Here is a 19,247-nt window from a genome sequence, read left to right as displayed (position 1 = left end):
AAAAGAAAAAAATCATTTTTTCTTTACCAATTTATATTGAGAACTAGACTTAAAATCACTTGTAAATAAGTCCCCCCCACACACATAATAAACTAGCAATGTAACTAGCAATAACGTTGAGTTATGTACTAATTTTAGTTCTAAGCTATAAGTAACTGATTTTTTTAATAGCATATGAAAATTATTCATTTAAAGTTGCTTAAAATGTTTTTTGATATTTTGTAGATCAGAGACCATTTGAGTAGAGTCCAATGAGGTTGACCTATTCAATTATATTTTCACAGATACTTTTTTGTGCTTTCACTAGGCAGTGTGCTCTTTGAAGGTGAAGATCATATTTAATTTACTTTTATGTTCCCATCGTTTTTTAAAGAAGAAGAATGTCTAAATAACATTAGTAGGTCTTAAGTTGCAGGGTTTTGTAAAAAAAATTCCTTAAAATTGTAATTTTATATTCATTTTATATTCATTTCTTTTTTACATCATTTTCCCTTCTGTATTTCTTATACATGTGTTTGTGCTGTGATCTGTGGTGTCAGGAAGTCATTATGTTTCATATCATGTAGTCTTGTGGGAAAGGAATGCCACATGATAATATAAGAGTGGTATAGATTATAATTTACTGAAATATGGTTAGATGGATGGGGCTGGGTAGATAACTTCCTGAGGTGTAGGCGTAAGGGTTAAACATGACCTCCTTCATGGTTCAAAGTATTATTTTCCTTTGCTTGAGCAACTAAAATTATTTTTACTGCTTTAAGAATGCAAGTAATAATGTGTTTACTGTCTTTGCACATAACTTATTTTCTGAATTTCTATCTCATTAGGATAGAGTCATTGAAGGGGAAATTATGAGGACAAGGATTTAAACAATTTAAGCCTCATGGTATGTAGTGCCTAAGGGCATCTTTAACCATTTTAGATCTTGCCATTTTTTGACATTTGATAATTTTAAAAGTGAAAGTGGAATTTATTGTTTTAATTTATTTCTGAAATTGAGCATTTTTCAAATTTGTTAGGCATTTATATTTTCTTTTCTAAAAATTCACCTCCACTTTCTGTAATGAAGAATTTTTAGAGATGAGTTTCCACTCTTACTCTTCCTTTGAATCTCCTTTCTGGGCTGATGTTGTTTCTTCCACTTCAGAATTTTATTTATCTTTTAAAAGCATCATGTTATGGGGGCACCTGGGTGGCTCAGTCAGTTGAGCTTGGAACTCTTGATTTCAGCTCAGGTCATGATCTCACAGCTCATGGGATCAAGTCCCATGTTGGGCTCTGCACTGACAGTGTGGAGACTGCTTGGGATTCGTTCTTTCCCTCTCTTCTCCCCACTCCCCCCGCCACCCCCCCTTTCTCTCAAAATAAATAAAACATTTTAGAAAGCAGCATATTATTAAAAATATTCTGTAAAACATTTTTGCTTTGTTCTAAATTTTCTGTTTTCTGATTATCTCTTCTATTAATGCCCCAATTCCCTAATTCATTATTTTATGTACATCATTGTATATTATTTATTTTGCTGACAGTTATTCTCAAGTTCAAAACCTTTCAGAAGCACCTTATTGTCATCAGGCAGAAACTTCTCTGCTTGTTAACAAAGGCCTTCAACAAAGAGGATCCAGCTCCCAGTTTTTCAGTTTACTCTCATGCATGTACACATGCATGGCTCACCCTAGCCAATCTGAATTTATTAAATATGTGCTTAATTTTTCATTTGTGTCTTTGCTGATTTTGATCCCACTCTCTCAACAGCCTTGTCCTATTATTTCCAGTGGAAACTCTGTAAGGCATGTTTCAAATTTTACATTTCTTCATGAGAGCTCATTGGATCCTTGGTGCGAGTTTATTGGGACCACCACTAATGGCATTTCCTGTGTTGATTTGTATAGAAGTTTACCTAAAGAATATGTCCATACGGTAATCATGTCAGCACTTAAAGGAGCGGCTCTGTCCGCTCCTCCTCATAGTACTTTGGGACTTTGCACAAAATGATCCTCAATATACACTTGTTTAATTGAATTAAACCTAAGTGCTAGTTGGTTAAATCCAGCTTTATTGAAAAGCTTGAATTAAGGCCCACAGCAAAAGGTCTCAAAAGTTCTTATGGATTTTCATATTTGATTTATACACTGAGCCAGAAGCTTTGGAATTATTACTGCCCTGGCTTAGAGAACATATTTATAAATATTCCTTGGGGAAATGCCTTTCCTCTCTTTTGAATAAAGTAGACCTACTAAAAATAATTCTATAAGTAACCCTTCCTAAGGTAGCATGTGCTGTGGGCAGTAAAATATAAAAATATATTTAATATTTAAAGAGGACAGCTTGAATATAAGGGGTAGTGAAAATATCTCTTGATGCGTACCTAGAGAGATTTAATGTTTTCACTTTTCATCTTAATGTAAAAGGCAGAACAGCTGATGATATTATCAGGAAGTGATCTTTAGAGAGTTACTCTAACAAACAGATAACAGAAAATCTTTAAGACTACCAATTTAATTGGTAATTCATACTTACAGAGTATTTAAATGTGAGAAGACATCTGCTTCGGACCAAGATGGACTGGGTTTCTACTACTCCCTGAAATAACAAACAAACAAAGGAAATATAAAATGGGAGTGATAAATGTAAACATGTATGTATGTATACATACACAATAGTTTCCAATAAAGGACAATAATCCTTGAAAAACAAGCAACAGATAAGTCATATAATTATCTCAGCATACTGCCTTGAGTTTTCAAGCTGGAGAACCCAGGCAAAAGCTGGCTGACTCCACTTAAGAAGATGGAGCAGACAGTGTGGGGAGGCCAGAGTGGCTATAGTTTGCAGGACAGAATACGAGAGAGGAGAAAGCTGAGCAGAGAATTCCAGAGATCTTCAGAAAGCCCCTCAAGAATGTTCAGCTGAGTACAGATCAGCACCAGTGTATGAAGGAACTTCCCAGGGCCAGGGAAAGAACAATCCTGAAAGAATAGAGGTAACTCTGCTTGGTGCTCAGATGGGGCTGGGAAGAGTGCCTGTTCTCAAAGGCCACATACAAAACGTCATGATTCATAGGGCATTGCGAATAGTATGCAGAAGAGTCTTGCCTCAGAACAGTCAGCCTATACTGACCACAGCTCAGTTCTACCTAACAAATATTAAAAGCAAGACCTTAAAGGATCATACCTGTCCTCATCCTGGTTAGATGCCCATCTTGGGTGGGATCAGGCATTCAGTAAACTCCAGAGTAGTGGTTTTGATTGATGCCCTGCAGGCAGAAAAGCCAAACCTATCACCAGAATAGTTATCTATGCCTGTGTTAACAAACTATTGCCCTTTCTAGAACAGAAAGGACCCAATGTAGCCATCTTTCCGCCAAGTGGTTGTTGATCCCTCAAGGACTAGTGCCATACTGAGAGCTGAGCATTGGTTCTTGGGGAGGCCATGTTCTATTAACCATTTCTATAACTCTTTACTGGTTAGTACTCCTGGATGCCACTCTGATATTATTGGGTATTATAATAGTTGTAATCCTTTGCCTTCTGGCAGTTAAGTCACACACTCGACCTTTACTGCATCAGGGTCCTACTGCTATCAGCAAGCTCATTTCTACGACAGCCTCTATCATCAGCCCTGGCCTACAAAGAATTACCACTGAACATTTTATGATGCTAATGACGCTCATACCAGCACATTCCTTATGGTCTTGGTAAATAGTGTGTTCTCTAGGCCTTCTCAAAGAACACCGTTTTCTCTTCGGTCTTATGGTCTCATTAACATAACTGTTCCAGCAGACCTAAATCACAGAGTTTTTAATCTCCTACCCTATTGTCTGCCACAGCAATTCAAATATTTCAACCTCACTCACCCTGGGTGACTTTTTTTCTGGTTTCTGCTAGAAATCCTAACAGCAAATTCGTACCATTCCCTGGCTTTTCATTGGAATATTAAGTCCCATCTCCAAGTCAATGAACTCTTCGTGATCCAGACTTATGGTCCAGCTCTTTGATGGAGCACCTGCTTTGTTCAGTGCCACAAGTTCTTCCCTGGCCCCTGGGTACACACATGCTACCTATCATTAGCCCCTTTGGGATACAGTCTGTTTACTCCCTCATTGGTGCCAGCACTTCCTCAGTTGCAACATTGTGTCTTAACACTTACTATAAGTCTGTTGGTCAGGAGTAGAGGTCAGGAAAACTGAGAGGGCAACTGTTGCCTTGTATGGAAGAAACCTCTGTATTATCTTTCCATGTGGGAGGAGAGCTAGTTCTTAATATGGAAGGGTGGGGACCATTCTGTACACTCAGAATGGTGGGGACTCAAAATCTTCAGGGGTACCTACTTAGATGTTCCTACACCATGTGACAGAATCCTAAGATCTGACATAAGTATGAGAACTCGTGCTATATAGAACATTCAACCATCTTTGAAGCTCAATAACTCTGACTGTTGAAGACTGACCTTGATTTTCATCTTTTTCTGCTTGCCAGCTGTGTGAGTGGAAGGATGCTTTTTAGCTACCAGATAGACTCTCCTGCTCTTACACTTAGCTTTCAGTTATTTGTTAATTTCTCTGAGCTCTTCATTATCCACTTTTAGGGCAGTGATGAACTTAGTAAAAATTATTTAATTCCATTATCTTTACATTTATTAACTCCCCGTATAGTTCAAATGCCTAAATCCTCAACACTAAGGTATAGCCCTCCCTAGACACATTGCCAGGTGGCAACAGGTAAAGGTTTTAACAACTGGAATACTCCCTTGTGCCAAAGTCTGTCCATGCTCCACTCGCCACTCAGGGTGGAATCTACATTGCCAGCTGAGGAATGAGTGATGGTCTCAGACCCCATTTTACTGCCTGCCTTCTCACACCATTCCTGGTACCAGCTGTGACCACTGGGTGATCTGGACATCAGATGCTGGGACAAAAATTTTATTGGAGGGTAATACCATGAAGAACTAGGAATGTCTCTGCCAGCCTGGTAGGGCACTCAGGAGTAAAGATATGTCAGAGGAAAGCTGCTTGCGTGCAGTCCTGTCCTTTACCTAGATTTAATCAGTCTTTGGCTGACAGCCAATGTAAAAATATTACATCAGAAGCTAAGGCAGACATTGAAGACGCTAAGAGCTGAAGGTCCGCAGCTAACCACATGCCTCACAGCTGGGCAGTGGGTCTTTTAAGGGGGATCTGCAGGCCACATCATGGTGTTTGCCAGAGCTCTCATACAATATCTGCTTCTGTACTCTGATTTCTGAATCTGTTTCTAATTGTAACAATAAATCCAAGAATTGGAAGCTTCAAATGTTGCCCTTGCTGGAGAAGCTCTTCACTTCTCCAAGGGAAAGGAAAGGTGGACACAGATGGCAGATACCTGGTGGTGTTAAACTGAAGAGAAAGGGCCTCAAAGGGAAATGCACTCATTTATTTGTGCTGATTAGGTCACTACCTTGATTTCAAGTGTGTGCCCTAGTCTCTGTTTACCTGTCTTCATGTATTTAATTCTTAATTTCAGTGAGACTGCAGAGTTTGAAACGAAAGGATTGAGTACTGCTAACACATCTTACGTAGGAGATATTAATTAACTAACAATTTGGGTATTTAAAAAATACAATAGAGATTTTGGAGATGTTCAAATTAGAAATATATTACTTATTTGAGGAAGTCCAATGGAGAAATACTAACAGACATCTAGAATATGTGTTTCCTATCTAGACTACTAACAGCTCAGGGAATGTGGTAGTTTGAGTTTGGATTGTTTGGACTTTACTTTTTTATTCTCCATGAAAAATAGACTTACTCACAAAAGGAGTAGTTAGTGAATAATATTGCAGAAAATCTAACTCTTTTAAAGCCATCTAGAAGCACACAATTTAATTATGTCACTTCTATCTACTTCAACATTTATTATACTTGTTAATTACAGCGTGTCTCCAAAGAGCTCTGCTTGCCTACATGTATAACCCTGGCTGGAAGTGCCCTATATATCTGAAGGTAAAGATATTTAATAAAATTATTGTATAAGACAGTCCACATTGGCCTTCCTCTTCAGGGGAACAATGCATACATGAAAGTAAAAAGCTTTGCTGAAATATTGTATAAATAAGATATTTTACTAATCCACATTTGTTGTTGCCAGTACATTATGCATTGATTTGCGAGTTTCAGACTCTTAAGTTTGACTTAGCACAAACAGACAAATTTATTATAGGAGTGATAGGGAAATTGCTAACTAAACTGCTGTGTAAGCAGGGTGGGCATTGTGAAGTTAATTTCTTTTCTATTGAATCCTTGGAAGGACTTGAATATGCAAATCTGGGCTTTGAGTTGAATTTGAAAGCCATGCTCTGACAAATTTGTAGTGCTCCTGAAGATGTTGAGAAGAGGAAGATAGGATAGAGGAAGAAAGGAATCCGTATGATAATGAAAAGCTGGAATTCCAAATGGGGAAACAGGGCCACTGGGGAAAATCCTGGAATGGGGTGTTCAAAAATGTAATACTAAAAATTCATTGTTTCCACCTTTTATTGTAAATCCTATTCTGGCTTCTTCAAATCTTCAGTAGAATCTGTCATGCCTACAAATGCTGTGTTTGAGAGGCAGAAAACTCTGTGGTTGTGTTGTTGTTTTGAAGTTTACTTGTTTTACAGAATTACAGAATGAGACTGAGGCTAAATTCCATGACAGGACTCATACAAATCAGAGAAGATCATCATCAATCAGAAAAAAAATTAATAGAATTAATTCAGCAAAAGCCAAAAATGACCATGAAAATGTAAGCCACTTCCACATTCCATCCCCCACCTCCCAATACCTAGGGATTAACAGAAATCTGGGTAAATTTTCTGAATTATCCACAAATCGTGGATTGGGGTTCAAGTCCATTAGCTAGCTCTTAAGGGGCAGGTGATCCAGTTAAAATCTGAGTTGCACAGGGATACTGGAATCCAAGAACAAGGATACACGTAGGCCTCAGTAATAATGGAACCAAGAACTCAAAGTTTCCTTAAAGGCTCAGCTCAGTTTCTTTAGGTATATTAGCTTTTCAAAATTTTAATTTAACTATGGGAAGAACACTTAACATGAGATTACTCTCTCAACAGATTTTTAAATGTATAACACAAATTGTTAACTATTTGTAAAAGTCAGAACTATTTTCACAGGTGAACATCTAATCTGTTTTTTAAAAGCCTTCATAGGAAAGCACATTTTCAATATCCAATAGGCACAATATTGTACAGGGGATCTCTAGCATGTACTTATCTTGTACAACTAAAACTTTATTTCTATTGCATTTGTTTGTCTTTATCTTACTGAAGACGTTTTTTTTTTCTCTACATAGTAGAAAACTTGCCTTTAAGAGCTACCAAATCACCAAAGTCTAGGGAGAGTTTTATTATGTTTGACTCAGATAATTTCAGATGATATCTTCTGTACTAGCCAACTGTGGTACTGTATAGTTTGCACTGTATACTAGAACAAGGATTTTGTTTTCAGAGTACCAGCATTTTTAGATCTATTATTCTTATGTTCCTATAGTCATCCATTTATTCTTCTGATGTATGCATTAGGAGTTTTGCATCACCCAAAATGTAACAGGTGTTTTAATCCACTAGTTACAGAATATTATAAACTGCCTTTTGCAATCATAAATCATATCAACATTGAAGAAATAACATCTACTAAGAGAATTTAGGGACATGGCAGCAAATTATTAATAGAACAATTGACAAGGGAAAGGATGCACTTATTAGTCAGGAATAGATGATTGATGTTAGAGCAAATTTTTTTCATGAAGAATTTATGTTACACTCCCCAAAGACCATCTGGAAAGCCTTCTCTGGATGTTTACCTGTGTATTTTGAGTTTAATAACAGTTCTAGACATCTCTTAATTAATCACATCTGTCAAATGATGTTGGAGATAGACACCTAAACATAATGTCTTCAAGGACAGTTACACATTAGTGGATAAGACCTTCATTCACTCAGAAAAAGAGACTTGAAAATGTGATATATTCTGGTTTCAACTGCTCTATGTTAAATAATATACTTAGGGTATGTTCAAAAAATGTTTATATGTGTAGATGTGAAAGTGTATACATATGTAAATGTCTTTGGTGATATTTCTGACCTTCATCACCAACATTTTGCTCATATGTCATGCAAACATAATGACGTCAGACTGGCTGTTCTTTCTAAACTGTGTTCCTATAGGGGAGGGGCAGGTAGGAAAAACAACTCCCTTTTATTTGCAGTTCTTTCATTATTCTTGAAGTTTTGTTGTAATATACAGAAGTAATGAATTAACCCAAAAATCTCAGTGGCTTAACCTGACAATATTTTCCTCTTGTTCAGAAAACAGATCCAGTGCAAAGCTGAGGTTGGGTAGTGCCTTGGATTCACAGTCACTCAGGGATTTTGGCTGACAGAGGCCCCTACTACCTTACACATGAACCATCTAGAACACATGGTTTTCCTCATCCAGGTGAAAGGCAAAGAAGGCTCCATAAAATCTTTCACTGGCAATTAAGCATTTTGTTCTGAAAAAGACATACATGTGTAATTCCACTGGCTGGAACTAGTCACATCCCCCCCCCCCCCCCCACTGCAAAAGGGCTGGGAAGTATAAGAGAGTACATGAAATAATCAGCAAGTTATTTTTGCCACACTATATTCCAGACCTATATTTTGTTGGGCAAGAGAAAGTTTAAAGAACCGAGTGAAAATTTTAGATACCAAACTCTGTTCCTTTCTCTTATTCCAATGACACAACACATATAAAACATGATGGCATATTTAGAGTCCTAACACTTTCCTTATGATTTTCATTTTTTTTAAGTTTATGTATTTATTTTGAAAGAGAGAGACAGAGAGAGAGAGAGAGAGAGAGAGAGAGAGAGAGAGAGAGAAAGCAGGGTAGGAGCAGAGAGAGAGGTGAGAGAGAATCCTAAGCAGACTCCATACTGTCATTACAGAGCTCAATGTGGGACATGAACTCATGAACCACAAGATCATGACCTGGGCCAAAATCAAGAGTTGGATGCTTAGTCAACTGAGCCACCCAGGTTCCCCTGTTTCCTCCTGATTTTCATGCTGAGGACACTGTTCTTTCAACAGTCAGCTAGTTCTAAAGTTAGATGTGGATCACTCCATGTGACAGAGAAGTGCTGAGAGCTTTAAGGTGACTCTGCTTAGAGAAAATAAACATACAACCTGCCCCCCTGCCCCCAAACCAAATGGTTTATGTGAGGTAAATTTAATTTCCAGTTGAGAACTTATTTTTAGGGTTAAAAAATTAACCTTCGTTTTTCACCTCTTTGACACATTCTTCACTTTCTCTTTGGTTCTCTATCCCTAATCTCCTAATGAGTAACAGGTTGAGCGAACAGAACCAATTCCTATTTCCAGCTATTTACTGTAAACCACTGCCTCTTTATTCAACTTTTCCCCATAAGACCCTTTTTAGAATTGGAGTTGATGAAAACCAAATGAGATGCTGGTGAGCTACAATGCTAATCAGCGATAACCAGCAATATTCACATTGTAGAAAACATTAAGCGTTCTTTTTAAAAAGGATTAACATAACACCTTAAAGGCTAGTCTTTTCATTTAATAACAACTTAAAGAGTAATCCAAAAGGAATATGCTGATTTTTAATAGCCACAAAACGTCTAGCTACTTAATAAAATATCACGAACCAGTCTTGAATTACATTCAGGAGCAATTCAAATTATATGCAGAGAGAGACATAATCTTTGGCGGAGAAACCTGTAGTGAGTCTTATTTATAAGATCAAAGTCATTTTTGCTTCATTCAAATACGAATATGTACTTATACATCAATTTAGAAGAAGATTGTGGAATATAGGTCTGGATGAATTTCTTGTGGTACCGATTTTTGCAAGTTTTTTTTAAAACATTGAAATCACTGTTATGGGTTCTTAGAGATGAACCATCTGTCACAAATCAGAATCAACATTTATTTTAGCTTATTAAGAGGAAAAGTTGCTAGCAAAGACCATTTGAAGTGTAAAATTGGATACTGAAAACCTTTTTTTTCCCCATAGAGGTTTTTAAAAAACAGATTAGATGTTCATCTGTGAAAATAGTTCTGACTTTTGTAAATAGATAATTATCTCATATGGTAAGATCACTAAAAAGGTGAGAAATGCACAGGGACAGAAGGAAGGCAGAGAAGCATGAGCACGTGTATGCAGCATGAGAGAGAGAGAGACAGAGAGAGGACGCAGCTGCATTTCTCAGGAGAATTACATTTGTTTGTAGGTATCCTAACTGAAAATATGAAATTGCTTTTGAAGATAGCTCACAAACTAGAATGTACATTATGAAGTGGAGAGCTATTAAATAAGTTGTAACTTAATGTGGGTAGTCCAACTGAAGATGTTATCACAGCTCACATTTTGTTAATAAAAATGTCATCACAGGAGTGAGATCATCAAGATGTTGACATTAAGTCATTCTCAACTTTGGTCTCCCTCACAAGAAGACCAACTGGCAATTATCCATAGATAAGACACCATTGTGAAAATCCTAGAACCTGGGGGTGAGGCTGAATCACCCTCTTGGACCACAAAGATCAAAAAGGACCACAAGAGTAAGAGTAGTGGCTAACCTCTTAATACATTCCATCCCCCCCAAGAACAGCACAGCATTGCGCTGAGATTGACCCCCTGAACCTAGGTTTCTCCAGTGGAAAAAAGAGCCCAAGGTGAACATCCAGCACCTTCAGCATTTTGAGGCACTTCCCAGGAGGTCTACTGAAGTGTCACCTCATAGGAATCACTAAGGGAATCTGTAGGGCTTGACCACTGGAGATCAGATAGAAACAGAGGAGTGGGGCTTATACACCTGGCACTCAGATCTTCGCTGACTACAATCCTCCTCTGAAAGGAGGTGGAGAAGAGGCCCTAGCCAGTTGCTCTGTCCAACCACAGGGCCAAGCTGGTGGCCCTGTCTGGCCTAGAAATAAGCCCATACATATGTGCCCAACTAACATTTGACAAGGGAGCCAAGAATACTCAATAGATAAAAAAGATTCTCTTCAGTAAATGCTGCTGGGAAAACTGGATATTCACATGTAAAAAAATGAAAGTGGACTTTTATCAAACACCAATCACAAGAAGTAACTCAAATGGGTTAAAGATTAAATGTAAAATCTCAAACCATAAAGCTCCTAGAAGAAAACACAAGGAAAAACTCCTTGACATTGGTCTTGGTAATGATTTTATGGATAGGACAGTCAAAGCTTAAGAAACAAGAGCAAAAACAAACAAGTGGAGCTAATTACATCAAACTTAAGTGCTCCTGCATACTAAAAGAAATGACAAATGAAATGAAAAACCAAAGTATTATCCAAATAATGAAATTAAGTATTCATTCCCACTTGAGATTGTAAACTCTTTGCAGGAAGGTTACTTGTTACACTTCGAATTTTCCATGATATCTGTTAAGACATATGTAAGTATATGATAAATATTTCTTATTTAATTCAGTCAACATTAAATATGATTTCTACATAAGGACACTATTCTACCTACCAATACTTTGGAGGTTTGTTTCCAGAGCAGAGAAAAAGTAAAAGCTTCTTTATACAATGAAGGACCTAATGACCTACTTTTCTGTAAACACATTTCACAGATAGAAGAGTATTCTTTTGTACTTTGAAAAGCATGATTTATTTAATTTCAAAATAAATGCTTTGCTTGAATAATAGCTATAATAAAGTATTAGTAATAAAATAATTAAAATATTTTTCTTAGAAGGAAAAAAAAGGAAAACCAACATACAGAATGGGGGAAATATTTACAAGACATATATCTGATAAGGGGTTAATATATAAGAAATATAAGGAACTAATACAACTCAATATAAAAAACACAAGTAGTCCAATTAAAAAAATGGGCAAAGAACCTAGATGGACATTTTTCCAAAGAAGACATACAAATGGCTAGCAGGTGCATGCTCAACATCACTAATCATCAGGGAAATTCAAATCCAAACTACAGTAAGTGAGTGAGTGAGTGAGAAGCTGAATATCAGGCAGGCCTGGGCAGGTCAGCTACAGAATGGAAAAGGACTATGTGGAGCAGTTAACCCTGTGACACAGAGCCCAACAATCTGTAAAGTGAAACCCCCTGAAATCAGAAGAGTAAGAACCTTGGTAGTTTTTCAGTAGAAGTCTTGAGGAGCATTTTCATTGGTTAAAAAATAGCTACTCTCAAAAGTTTAGAAACCAAAGTCACCCTTACTTCAACCTCAGTCTGAGGAGCAGGAGATAGAACAGAAACTGAGGAGCCATCTAAATCTGTTGGACTTACCTCTGGAGTCCAACCCATGAAACATCACATCCTTCAGAATCCATGAAAGAAAGCTGTTCCATCAGAGAGTCCAGGACTTCTTCAGGTAAGGAAGATTCTCACTGAAAAAGCAGTGGAAGTCAATGCTGTAAGAATATTAGTTCCCAAAGCTGCTATAACCCATGATATCCCCAACAAAAAATGCAAAGGCTAAGTCTCTGGGTCATTGTAAAGGAGAATTACTTGGTCAGTCAGAGGGAGTTGCAGAACCCAAAAAAGAACTATCAGAGGTAAAGAACATATTGGAAAAGCTCAAGAACTCTTAAAGTAGGTTACTACAGGACAAAGAAGGTCTTTAAAACCAGTTCAGGGTATAGACAGAGGTCAGTTGTGAGTTTAAAAAGTTGCTAGTGGCTTCTGTTGGGGATGATCTTCAGTATTACTTTGAATGTCTAGCCAGAGGAAAATCAGCTTATTTTAGAAAATAAAGCCATAGGTCAAAACACAGGTCAACTTTCTGAACAGTTAGAATGTATGTCAATATAGTGTGATATATGACGAAGTAAATTCCTCACAAGCAGGATTATGGCAGATGAGTTAACCAACTCCTAACCATATTTACAGCGTCAAAACCACAAGGCGCAGAGTGCTATTCAAGATATCCTGACTGAACGGGAACAGTTTTGTCAGGAAATGACACTTACCCATAAATTATTGGAGGAGCTCTTAGTCTCCATGCAGTGGGGAAGAGAGCAAACCTACTACCCTAGTACACAACCTCACATCACAGCAGGACTGGCATCTACAAATCACAAGTTGGCAAAAGCACTAAATGCTCATCTTCTGGGAAATGTCAGCACTAATAGTCAAAAGAAGATTCCATGAACAGTTGAGTTCTGCAGCACCCCAGCAGAAAAAAAAAATGGCTGAAATGGTTCTATGCATTCTATCCAGTTGCCTGTACAGAAAGCTCATCTGATAATCCATTTTTTGAGTCTTTACCAACCACCTTACTTGGTACAAAGAAAAATACTGGATGATTTATTTCATCCCTATACTAGATATGAAAATACAACTTTCAGTTGCTGCCATCACTTCCAGGGAGAACTTCTTGTCCTTTCACATTTGGTATGTTGGAGGTATGCTACAGGTGCTTGCTTATTACCCAAGAGTCATTATTATTTGGAAGCGGGAGTTCTTATAATCGTAGACATAGTATCACTTTCTATTTAATATATACCCCCCCAAAGATGTTTTTCATGTACTGGACCACAGATAACCCTTTCTTAATAAATGTTTCAGGGTAAGGAAAGAATGAAAGGCATATTTAAAGTAGATGATATTCGGGGCGCCTGGGTGGCTCAGTTGGTTAAGCTGCCGACTTCGGCTTAGGTCATGATCTCGCGGTCCGTGAGTTCGAGCCCCGTGTCGGGCTCTGTGCTGACCGCTCAGAGCCTGGAGCCTGTTTCAGATTCTGTGTCTCCCTCTCTCTCCGACCCTCCCCCGTTCATGCTCTGTCTCTGTCTCAAAAATAAATAAAAACGTTAAAAAAATAAAGTAGATGATATTTTCCAGGCATTACATGATGCTTTTCCAAAGAAGGAATTATATGATGCTTTTCCTTTTTCTGAAAGAAAAAGATTTTACCTTCATTTTAGGCCCTAAGTTATTATCTTGCTATGGATTTAATAGGAGCAGATTCAATTCTGATACTCTAATGCAAGGTGGGTCATATGCAGCCACAGTCATTCACTTACTCTGGTCTATGATTGTTTTCGTTTGTTTTTTTGCACTACAACAGTAGACTTGAATAGATGCAACAGGGCTTGTATTGCCTGCAAAGGAGAAAATATGTCCTATCTAGCTAGCCCTTTACAGAAAGAGTTTTCTGGCCCCTACTCTAAAGGAATAGTAGCTGGTAGAGGATGGGTGGAGGAAGTGTCCATTTCCTTTTTGATGATTTTTTGGGTTACAAAAGGAGGCTTATGGAAATACTATGGGTAAAGGGACTAATATTTTAAAACTAAATGCTATACTTTAGGAAAATTAAAAATATTTTACAGCCACATTAGCAAGTGTATCAGCCTAACATACTCTCATGTTGGTTTTGTTTTGGGGAAAATCATAGCTTGAATGGATTTAACTTGACATATATAAAAGAAACAGATTCTACTGAGCTCATTTTGACAAATGCAACACAATAGGAATATCAAGTTTGATATAAAATGTGCTGGAGAAAGTAGGATCTTCCTAGAACATTGTACAAACTAAAAAATGCAATCCATCAATTAATTTATATTAATATATATTATTATTTATTTATGATGGGTCATCATAAATATCCTTTTATAGGTCTTTAAAAATATCCACCATATGTTTATACCAAATTACACTGCATTAGGTGCAGAATTGCCTATCAGAAGAGAAATCTTCTAAAGACACATCTGGTCAAGTAACACATTTTAATGTCAACTTGATGATAGTTTGGTCTGATTCATCTGAGTTATATTTTGAAATGGTATTAAATTTCTCTACATTCTTAAAAAAAACCCTACAATGTGATATCATCCAACCATTATTAGGATGTCTATTATCAAAAAGAGGAGCGATAAGGGTGTGGAGAAAAGGGAACCCTGTGCACTATCGGTGGCAACGTGAATTGGTGCGGTCATTTGTAAGAAACAGTATGGAGGCTCCTCAAGAAGCTAAACTAGAATTATCATATGACCCAGCCCATTTCACTTGTGGGTGAAGGAAATGAAGAGAAATCTGCACCCCTTTGTTCACTGCAGCATTATTTACAATGTATTCATCAAACATACAGTATTCCTCTTCCTGTATCAGGCTTATCTCACTTAGCATAGCATCCTCCTCTAGGTTCATCCATGTTGCCACAAATGGGAGGATTTCCTTCTTTTTTTTTCTTATGGCTGAATAATATTGTATTATATATACAAAATTTCTATTTGTATCTATCTATATCTAATCTCTATAGACTTTTCTTTGTTCAGTTGTTGCTGGACACTTAGGTAGTTTCCGTATCTTGGCTATTGTGAATAATAGGTTCTATAGGCTGCCTTATTTTTTATTCATCTGTGGGTAAAAATTATTTAATTAGCTTTTTTGGGGATTTTATAGGTTCTATAGGCTGCCTTATTTTTTATTCATCTGTGGGTAAAAATTATTTAATTAGCTTTTTTGGGGATTTTATAATATTATGCTACTATAATTCATAAATTTCATTTTAAATACTCTTAATGAATAATTGAATATAGCTTCTACCCAGAAACTTCTACCCAGAAACAGCCTATAATGAAAAGTTTGTTGCCAAGTGCCTGTGCTTCCCAGTATTCGTATTCATAATAGACACAGAGGCTTTTATTTTATCCTAAGCCAAGCACCATAAGGGATCCTGATGAGTGGTGTGCTGGGTTGCTTATTATTTGTAAACAAATAAAGAATATGCCATAAGGCTATCTTTTACTGTTTGTGCTTCACCCTAGATAAAAAGATTTGAGGCCCTTGTGAAATTATAATGCAGGATCAGCCATTATTCAGAATTTTAAATTTCAGGTCAATTATAAAACAGTAGGATTTAATTTAACCCTGCAATTTTGCTCATTTCTTAAATGACAGTTTCCTGGATTGCTTTTTCAGGGAATTTGTACAATGAAGACTAAAAAAGTACATCTTGAATATGGCGATTCTGATGTTTATATCGGTCCAATAAAAGCCCTGATTTGGTGAGACTGCATCACAACATGTCTTAGAGATTAAAGGAGCGACTTCTATTGTAAGTGCTGTCCATAAAACATTCAAACATTGGGCTTTTTCCAAAAGGTCAGTAGATTGCAGTGAGTGATCCTCTAAAGCATTTTCATGTGTTCAGATCTTACCAACTGCTGCAGAGGTGTTATCCACTGCTCTACTTAAATATTCAAGGTTGTGGTGTGAGGAGTCTATAAAAGGAGTCAGCACACTGAAGACCATGCCTTTTCAAAGAGCTTTACTATTAAGAGATCATAGTGTACACCTGCTATAAAAATAAGCTGCATGTTAAATGTTTCAGAAAGTCTACCTACCTGCTTCCTATTTTTTACTGCTTCTTCTATAAATTTTATTTCAGAAATGCTTTTTATAAATGCAAAATTAGTAAATTCTACTTTGCATTTTGATGAGATTTGTACATTTAGCATCGCATTTGGCGCTGAAACAATGTGGGGGTTAAGGGTCCCAATTCCTGAGCAATCGGAAATCTCCCCACAGCTTTTGGCTCCCCCCAAAACTTTACTAACAACCTACTGTTGACTGGAAGCCTTACCAATGATACAGTTGATTAACATATATTTTATATGTTATACATATTATATGGCCTATTCTTACAGTAAAGTAAGCTAATGTTATTAGATGTTATTAAGAAAATGTTATTAAGAAAATCATAAGGAAGAGAATACATCTATAGTACTGTACTATTAAAACATCCATATATAGGCAGTGCACCACAGAGTCATGTGGATCTCTCTGTTGCTTCAACAGTGTTTGGACAGCACCGACCCAGGTACGTCCCTTCTTTCAACCTCTAACCCTCTCCAACCTCTTTTCCAGTGGTAACCTTCAGAACCATCCTCTCAGGCATCCTCTACCTCCGGTCCAAGCCAACACCATTTTTTGAGCTTAGCTCGCTATTGCCCATCAAATACCAGCTCCCAGATTCCTCAGAATTATTCCACTGAGGTGGAGGCTGATGACAACCACCTGAGCAACATGCATCTGCGGGTCTCCTACACTTACCCCTATCTGGGCTTCTATTTTGGCCAGGATGTTGTGACTCTGGAGGGCATGGGCCACTTTCTCAAGTCGGCCAAGGAGGATTGAGACGGCACCCAGCGTCTTGAATACACAAAACCAGTGTGGTGGTCGTGCCTTCTTCCAGGACCTGCAGAAACCATCCCAAAATGAATAGGATAAAACCCTGGATTCTTACAGACTGCTATAGTCCTGGGGAAGAACCTGAACCAAAAGAAGCCTTTTGGATCTGCATGCCCTAGGTCCTGCCTGTGCAGACTCCCATCTCTGTGACTTCCTGGAAAGCCACTTCCTAGATGAGGAGGTGGAATTCATCAAGAAGATGATGACCACCAGACTAACCTCCGCAGGCCGGCTGGCTGGCTCCTAAGTGGAGTTGGTAAGTATCTCTTTCAAAGGCTCACCCTCAAGTATGACTAGGAGTTTCTGGAGCCCCACAGCCCTTGAGGGGTTCCTCTGGCATCCCTCTAGTGTCAAGGCTCCTGCCTGAACCTCTCTCTGCAGCTACTAAACAGCTTTTCAGCCACCTTGGAGACCTCCTCCTTTGGTCTATTAGACCAAATAGAAATAATAAAGCTCTTTGCAGTCCCCACCCAAAATCTGTGTATAAGTGGACCCACATAGTTCAGCCCTGTGTTGTTCAAGGGTCAACTGTATAGGTATAAAAAATTTTTCTTTTCTAAAAACTAACACCTGAAATCAACAACATACCTATTTTTAGTAAAACAGTATATATTGAAATACTTAAAGATTATTTTTAAAGAGCAATGCTCCAGCAAACTCCAAATAAAATATATTGGCTAAATATTAAGAATTTAATGTGAGGATGCTCTGCTCCTACAAAGGTGTATCAAAGAGGTAACAATATGATTTTTTAAATATTTTACAGTTTAAAATTATTCTAATTAAAATACTTTTAAAAGTTATTTTAATCACAAGTGCTGGAGGTTTTTATAGCCTGGAAACATACTGTTTGATGGTTGAAACATAAGTATTTGTTTGTATTATACTTTCTGAGACTTGAATTTACTAGTAATTACCCAGAATAACATTGTTACTACTCTCAAATCCAAATCCACTCCTCTTTACTCTGATTTGTGATATTGGAGATGGACCCTGTAGCCAACTCTATTCTTCCAGCTTGGATAATATTAGTTTATGGCAACAATAGTGGAGGGACTCTACCAATCTAGAGCAGGAAGAAGGGACACACTTCTTCATTCTTTCAATGTGCTCTTTTCTGGGAGGTAGGCTGTGCTGTAGAGTGATATGTGTATGTGTGGGGTGGGAGTGAGTTTGTGCATGGCCAATAATAGCAACTCAGTGGCTCTCACAATTAAACTTCATCTGTGTCCTTGGCAAATTTATTCTCTCTTAAAGAGCTGCATGTTTCCATGAAAGCCATGGCCTCTATTCGTATTTCTGAATCCTGGACTTGGATATCCTCCCTGCCCTAAATTATTTCCTTATTATTTTCCTACAAACAAAGTAGCTGTGTTCTGCACCTCATAGAGTCCTTGTTTGCTCCTTTTAGTAATCACTTTTTATTAGTTAACAATTCCTTATATTAATCCTTGCTGTTCAAATTACAGGTGTGGTTTTTGCTTCCTGAATGAACTCTGACACGTTAAGTAATATGTACAGTGTAAAAGCCTACAGCTGGAATGCTATAAAGTTACACTGTGAAATTCATTATAGTTTAAGGGACTTGTAAGAGATAATTTGAAAAGGGAATAATCGACACTTTTTAAAGTCAGGGAAATAAGGAAGGCAATGTAAGTCAGAGACTGTTGGTTACAGATATTGGAATGATCAGAGAAAGAAGTTAAAATAACTATGATTAATATTTTAAATATTCCAATGGCAAATGTAGACAATATGCAACATAGCATGGCTAATGTAAACAGGGAAATGGAGACTAAAATCATCAAAGAGAAATGATAGATGCAACATAGCTAAGGACAGATCAGTGATGTTGAAGACAGGTGAATAGAAACTTCTCAAATGCAGTAAATATAATAATAATAGTAAAAGAATGAAAGGAACAGAGCATCCAAGAACTTTAGGACAATATCCAAATATGTAACATATATATAATTGGAAGACAAGAATGAGAAGAAAGAGAATGGACAGAAGA

The 19,247-nt window shown here is 37.3% G+C and overlaps 1 pseudogene; it reads left to right on the top strand.

The window, feature by feature from the left end:
- The window catches only part of LOC106970620 (golgin-45-like), a 35,430-nt pseudogene extending 18,251 nt beyond the window's left edge, over nt 1–17,179 (top strand).
- The last annotated feature ends 2,068 nt before the right edge of the window (nt 17,180–19,247 follow it).

This window comes from Acinonyx jubatus, chromosome A2 (assembly GCF_027475565.1).
Source record: "Acinonyx jubatus isolate Ajub_Pintada_27869175 chromosome A2, VMU_Ajub_asm_v1.0, whole genome shotgun sequence".
Classification (NCBI taxonomy): Eukaryota; Metazoa; Chordata; class Mammalia; order Carnivora; family Felidae; genus Acinonyx; species Acinonyx jubatus.
The sequence above is the reverse complement of the archived record's forward strand: the minus strand, read 5'-3'. Positions and strand labels throughout refer to the sequence as shown.